This window comes from Mus pahari, chromosome 1 (assembly GCF_900095145.1).
Source record: "Mus pahari chromosome 1, PAHARI_EIJ_v1.1, whole genome shotgun sequence".
In the NCBI taxonomy this organism is placed as follows: Eukaryota; Metazoa; Chordata; class Mammalia; order Rodentia; family Muridae; genus Mus; species Mus pahari.
Window position 1 is genome coordinate 89398394 of NC_034590.1, and position 6807 is coordinate 89405200.

At 46.1% G+C, this 6807-nt stretch overlaps 1 pseudogene; it reads right to left on the reverse strand.

Moving 5' to 3' along the window:
* Positions 1 to 4089: 4089 nt before the first annotated feature.
* On the reverse strand, positions 4090 to 5354 carry LOC110323623 (annotated as a pseudogene).
* Between the last annotated feature and the right edge of the window lie 1453 nt (positions 5355 to 6807).

Genomic DNA, 6807 nt, shown 5'->3' on the forward strand with positions numbered 1-6807 from the left:
GTAGCACAACCATGTGGCATCTCATTGGAAGGCAGAGGCAGAAAAGTCACTGCCTCAATGTTGTTATAGTGAGAAATAGAGGCAGTGATGTTAAACAATGACAGAGGGGCTTCATAAGAAGCCACTGACTGACAGAGATTTCTGGATCTGGTTAGAGCTGAAGAGAGGCTTCTACTGAGGGTGGAACATGGCCCGTTAAAAGAGATCACAGAGGGGGCTGGTGAGATGGCTCAGTGGGTAAGAGCACCTGACTGTTCTTCCGAAGGTCCAGAGTTCAAATCCCAGCAACCACATGGTGGCTCACAACCATCCGTAACAAGATCTGGCACCCTCTTCTGGAGTGTCTGAAGACAGCTACAGTGTACTTACATATAGTAAATAAATAAATCTTTAAAAAAAAAAAAAGAATGAGCCTTTGTAGGCTTAGATTTAAAAAAAAAAAAAGAGAGAGATCACAGAGGAACTTCCTTGGGATCTTTAAGAAGCAGAGAGGTAGCTATACGTGGGAATAAAGTTCCAGAATCCACCCTGTTTGACTGTAGCCCTATTGACTACAGGGACTAATGGGTCTATTTGAAATCCATGGTTTGGGGCCAATATGCCTAGTGTATCTCTGTTCTCCATGTACAAATAAGCAGTGGATAGCTCATGGTTAGTATACTCTAATGCTGGTATACTAAAAAGTCTTTCTTTAATCTGAGTTACACAACATAGCCTTCTGGGGTGCTTTTAAGGATGCAAGTTGATCTATTTTTTGAGGAAATATAGAGTTTTCTTTTCATTTAAAAATTGTCAGAGCCGGGCATTGGTGGCGCACGCCTTTAATCCCAGCACTTGGGAGGCAGAGGCAGGCAGATTTCTGAGTTTGAGGCCAGCCTGGTCTACAGAGTAAGTTCCAGGACACCCAGGGCTACACAGAGAAACCCTGTCTTGAAAACAAAACAAAACAAAACAAAACAAACAAACAAAACAAAAAACAAGAACAATAACAGAAATTGTCAGGTATAGTTTTGGCAGTATCCTGTCTGTCCCAAAAGTCCTGAGAACTGTTTCTTTGATTTGGTGCTGGGAAAGTTAGAAATGCTATAATTTTGTCTGTGTTAACAGCCTTGTTGTGGGTATTAGGATTTTTAAATATTCAGCTCCAGTCTAGTAAAAACTGAAGTTTAGCCGGGTGTGGTAGCGCATGCCTCTAATCCCAGCACTCAGGAGGCAGAGGCAGGCAGATTTTTGATTTCGAGGCCAGCCTGGTCTACAAAGTGAGTTCCAGGACAGCCAGGGCTACACAGAGAAACCCTGTCTCGAAAAAAATAAAAAATAAAAAATAAAACGACAACAACAACAACAACAACAACAAAAACTGAAGTTTATTTTGAGATACTAAAGTCCTTTTGGTACTAATGGTTCAATGTATAGAAGCTGTTAGTCCACATCCCCTTCCTTTGCAGGGGACAGCCTCTTGGGGAGGGGAGGGAACAGACTGCACTTACCCCACAGTGCCCCCAGGGCGGGTGGAAGGCCATTGGGAAGCATGATGTACTGCTCTGGGTGGAAAAATGCTGAGCTGTGGGAAAGCCAGAGTTGGCTCAGAGGTTCCTGAGCCTGTAACAGGCCAGAGCCATGGGGTTCTCAGACTCTTGGACATCCATGTGCCACTGGGAGTTGTGGAAAAACAGAGGACGGAGCCAGTGGCCGACAGCCTGAGAACATCATCTAGCTCAGGACTCAGAGTGGGCCGGGGAGGGAAGCTCTGGCTTGTCTTTAGCTTGGCAGTGCCAAGCTGGGTGGCAGTTGTGGCTGGGAGCACAGAGAGGCCATCTATGGGAGAATAAAGCTGTGACTCTCTAGACAAAGGCCTTCCCCAGGTTCCCCATGGTGGATCTTGATGAAAGAGACAGTCCATGGTTCTAAATCGTTTATTGTCATGGCAGAAAATGGATGTGTAAAGAGCTCTCGTTTATCTGTTAAGCTATTGGAGTTATGAATTCATGAATTGAGTGATTTGATTTTTTTTAATGCCCTCTTTTTAAAAGTTTTGGGAAGTCAGTTTGAAAAGTGGCCCAGTTGGATTGCTGCCGCCTGACAGGCATAGCAGCTCCTCATCAGAAAGGCGATATTAAGGAAAGTTGTGTCTTGGAAATTTACATCCTCTATAGTGGAGTATTATTTAAAACATTTCTCAAATCTCCCCGCGGTGGCAGAAGACATCCAGTTGCTCAGTGCTAGTCTCACTGCAGCGGGTTTCACCACAATGAACAAGTATGTGATGGAGAGCTGGGAAAGACGGGAAAATGGAATCGAGTGCTGTGCTACAGAGAGGTGGAACTGGAGGCTGGACACTGGTGACAGGCAAGAGGGATGGGTGAGGACAATAGGTTGTCCTCACCCAGTGGCATCAGCTTATGCAGATGCAGACTCAGTCCCCAAATTTGCCTCCTCCCTTAGATTCCCCTTGGCTCTGAGCAGCTACAGAGGCCCAAGAAGGAAGAAAGGTTCACTTTGTGAATTGGGCATCCTTGAAGAACCACTGTGGTTAATGATAACACTGAAGACCATGTTGGTATCTGTGGTCCATACTATGGCCCCGGACATGTTATAAGATCAACGTGGTCTTAGGCAGTTTGCACCTTGCCTGATGCCTGGGTCAGGGCGTGGTGGTGGTGGTGGTGGGTGTGGTGATGGTGGGGTGTGGTGGTGGTGATGGGGCATGAGACCATGTTGAGGCCCATGGTACTGAAGCCCATGCAAATGTGTGTGCTCTGGGAGAGCTGGCCCTGCCCCCTCACCAGTCCACACCACTGTGGTACAGGAGGTGGCATGAGTGCAGAAGAGCTGATCACTCCCCTCTCTGGTGACCTCTCTGGTCTCCTCAGTTGATGGCTTCTAGCATAGATGCAGGCTGAGAAAGGCTTCTCTCTTGAGGGACTGACCACTAAGAATTTGACCTGCTCCAGAGAGTATATGGACAACATAAAATAGAGTTGTTAAGCTGGGCGTGGTGGCGCACACCTTTAATCCCAGCACTCGGGAGGCAGAGGCAGGCGGATTTCTGAGTTTGAGGCCAACCTGGTCTACAAAGTGAGTTCCAGGACAACCAGGAAACCCTGTCTCGGAAAAACCAAAAAAAAAAAAAATTTTTTTTTTTCTTTCTGATAGGCACCTCACTATGTATCCAAGGTTACCCTCAGACTGATATCTTCCTGGCTTTCTTCCTCTTCAGTGCTGGAATTGCAGGTGTGTGCCAATGGCCCCTGGTCTTTTTTTCTTTCTTTCTTTCTTTCTTTTTTACAGTATATACACACAATATTTTATTTAGCCATAATGAAATTATCAAACTTGTAGGAAAATTGATGGATCTGGAATTATTTTATGCTGACCAAAATAATCCAGACTCAGAATAACAAACACTGCATGTTTTTTCTTATATATAAATATAAATTCTAACTTTTGATGTTTATGTAAATATATATATGTAAATTTGTGGACATAAACATGGATATAGGTGTTGAAACTAGAAAGGGCACATTAAAAAGAGAATTGAGCAAGGGAGAAGTAATAAAACACATGAGACAGGAAAGAGGGGCTACTGGGAGTGAAAGGGTACACAAGGGGCCAGGGAAAGGGAGGGGAAGATCACCAAAAACATGGTGCTCAAGAATGCCATAAGGAAACCTAGTGTCTTATAAGGCAATTAAAAGGACATATTTAGAAGGAAACACTTATCTCCCTGCTGCATCTGATTCAAATGATAAAAGTCTTCATTTCAATTCACTCTGCTGAGCTCCATTCCTAAACAAAAGCTGGCATCTACTGTACTGAACTGAACAGACATGGCCTTGATTTATAGATAAATACAGAGAATGAACTTCAGGAATGGCATCACACTGATTTTTTTCATCATTTGTCATAAGAATTAGACCAAGATCACTGGGCTTTGGGTAACAGTGACAGCATGCCCTAAAGATGAATTAACTTTTGTAACTGTCATGGTTTTATATAAATCAAAAAGCTAAATAATTCTTATATTATATTTTGTAGCCAGTGTGGAAGGATGTGGGAAACATTTATGCAAAATTCCAGCCAAGAACCTCATTCTCTAAGGGATATGAAGCCTATCTGTGTACTGAAGTTAAGGCCATTGAGGACATGGGAGAAAAACTTCCCAGGATGGCAAGACGTGAAGAGGTCAAGATCTTCCTTCTGGTATTGAATATTCTGTGGAAAAATTCCTCCTCGTTCTGGAAGAATCCTGTCAACATAGGGGCTCGGTGAGCCAAACTGTCTCACACATGAAGGATGAAGATTGTGAAATGAGATGCTGAATCCTTGGGAAGAGTGAAGAAGCAAGATCCCCCTGAAGGTCCCAGAACAACAATAATGTCTTCCCATTACAGCCATCTTCTGCTATCATAGCTTTCACAGGAGCCATAGCCACTCCCAACAAAGCACCTTTCCAGCCAGAGTGAGCAACCCCACATGCCTTTTTCACAGGCTCTGCAAAGACTATAGGTATAAAGTCCGCACCAAGAGCTGTGATTGTGAGTCCTCTCTGATTTGTGATTATTCCATCAAAAGATTCAGGCTCCTTTTTCCCCATAACCCATACTTCATTGGCATGATCAGTCTTTATTCGGTAAAATTTCTCTGCATTAAATTCTGGAACATTTACCAACCTATGAACATTTTCTTGAACCACCACTTTGGGATCTCTTCGTTTGTAACTACTGAAAAGACTGAGTGATCTGAGAGTGGGTATGTAAGATACACTACGTCTCCAAGTAGTAACTCCATGCAGGAAGATGTCTGGGATCAGAGGAGATGCGACATTAGTGAGGTCCCTTTTCAGCTCTGGCAGGCTCACGTTTCTATTTCACTCTGGATGTCTTCCAGTTCATGAGTTGTGGTTTATTCCAGTGGACGATTTCAAAAGGCTATCCCCCGCAAACTACCTGTAAATCTTCAAACTCAAGCTCATACACCCTCGTGAAGAGTTGGTCAACATAAGCCTTCATTAACAGTTTTCTGTGCTCAGGGACAATCACCTTAATGCAGCTCAGATTTTCTTCATAAATTTTTTGTTTAATTGTATACAAAGAGGCAGCCAAGCTGGGATAACTAACAGTCTCGAATTTTCCCACGAGATGTGAAAAGCCATTTCCTGTTTCCAATTCACAGAAGCCATATTCCCCATCCTTTTCCTTGGTAGAATTACTGCAATATATTAAACAAAGGAACTTGGCCTTGGGAGCATGGTGGTAGTGAGTACTATCCAGTGTCTTCAGTAATGTCTCACGGCAGTTTTTCTGATAGTTCAATTGTAAACCAGAGAGTTCAATCAAGACTGCTTCTGCCATTCTTCAATCAGGAACACTTTTCCCCCAGACTCATATGCCATATCAGCTTTAGGATACTAAGTTGAGCAGTATCAGCAAATCATATTTTGGGGATTGCGGTTGGGACAGGTGTTCAAGGCAGGGTTTCTCTAACAGCCCCAGCAGTCCTGGAACTAGCTCTGTAGACCAGGCTGGCTTCGAACTCACAGACGCCCGCCTGCCTCTGCCTCTCAAGTGCGCAGGGCCGCTTCCCGCGCTCTCCTTGACGGCCTCGAGCTGGGGTGTGAGCTGCAGCCTCCGCAAACGAACCCCCGGTGTCCGCGTCCCCCGAAGTCGTCCTCCTGCCTGCCTCACCGCGTCCCGGGTCTCTGGGCGGCCTCAGGTTCCCGCGGGCGTGAGCCCGGGTTCGGGGTTCGGGGTTCGGGTGTTCCCGCCACGGCCGCGGGGCGGCGTCCGGGAGACGCAAAGCCGAGCCCCTTGCGGGGAGGGGGGGCGGGATTCCCGCGCCGCTCAGCAGTTCTGGGTCAGCGCCCCGCGATCACAGATCACCGGAGAGGACCACCTGAGGCCAGGGCGCTGAGGTGCAGAGGGCCACGGGGGAGTGCCTCCTGAGAGGCTCCTGGAAGGAAAGAAGCGACCCCCCCCCCTCCCTGCGAGCCTTGGTGACTCCAGAAGGATCTGCTGACCCAGGGGTGCTGTCAGCCTGTCTGTCACTTAGCGCCCTCTGCCCATGGTGTTTCTAAATTATCAGTCTCTTTTATCCCAGCATATTATAGCTGGGACAGGTCTGCAGAGTTCTTTAGTCTAGATAGGGAAAAAGAAAGAAACAAAGGAAGGAAGGCAGGCAGGCAGGCAGGCTGGCAGGCAGGCAGGCAGGCCGGCCCAGAGAAGTTGTTTTTAAAATAGTTTTTGTAGAGCCATATGGTTCATGCCTGAGGCCTGATGTTGAGGAGCCTTAAACAGAAGTGCAGGCCACCCGCACTACAGAGCAAGACCCTGTCTCAAAGCAACAACAATAAATAACAACAACGAAACCTAAACCACAGACAAAGTCAGTAGAGCTTCAACTCAGGTATGGCTGAAGGCTGCCAGAGAATAGCTGAGAAGAAGGGACTCACTCGGTCGATGCTACCACATCCCGGGAGAATGATTCTGTGCAGCTGCTAGTGTTGTCCTCTCACCTAGAAAACTGCTCGTCTATACCAAGGGCCAAGTTCACTTGATATGGGGCTCTACACCAAATAGTTTATATAATCGGCCTGGTTAGGACTCATGAAACTGTTTGCAGTAAGGGTTGTATCTTATCCCTTTCATATATATGGGATATATGGCTCAAAGGAAGCGTGGGGGTCGGAATGAAAATGGACCCCATAGATTCATAAAGAGTGGCACTTGGGCTGGTGAGATGACTCACAGTGTAAGAGCACTGACTGTTCTTCCAAAGGTCCTGAGTTCAAATCCCAGCAACCACATG